We start from the raw sequence: 309 nt of genomic DNA, 5'->3' as shown, positions 1-309 counted from the left end.
GGATTGAGACCGGGACGGTGGGATCAGCCCGGGATTGAGACCGGGACTATAGGGACGGTGGGATCAGCCTGGGGTTGAAACTGGGACTATAGGGAGGGTGGGATCAGCCTGGGGTTGAGACCAGGTGTATAGGGACTGTAGGATCAGTCTGGCATTGATAACAGGACCACAGGGACTGTGGGATCAGCCTGGGGTTGAGACCGAGACTATAGGGATGGTGGGATCAGCCTGGGGTTGAAACTGGGACTATAGGCTCAGTCTTGCATTGATACCAGGACCACATGGACTACGGGATCAGCCTGGGGTTGA

At 56.6% G+C, this 309-nt stretch overlaps 1 protein-coding gene across 2 annotated transcripts in view; it reads right to left on the bottom strand.

Moving 5' to 3' along the window:
• The window catches only part of LOC109928462 (nuclear cap-binding protein subunit 1), a 59,472-nt gene that overhangs the window by 58,086 nt on the left and 1,077 nt on the right, over positions 1-309 (bottom strand). The window lies entirely within an intron of this gene.

Source organism: Rhincodon typus, chromosome 3 (genome assembly GCF_021869965.1).
Source record: "Rhincodon typus isolate 14 chromosome 3, sRhiTyp1.1, whole genome shotgun sequence".
NCBI lineage: Eukaryota > Metazoa > Chordata > Chondrichthyes > Orectolobiformes > Rhincodontidae > Rhincodon > Rhincodon typus.
This window is presented reverse-complemented; position numbering and strand designations above follow the sequence as displayed.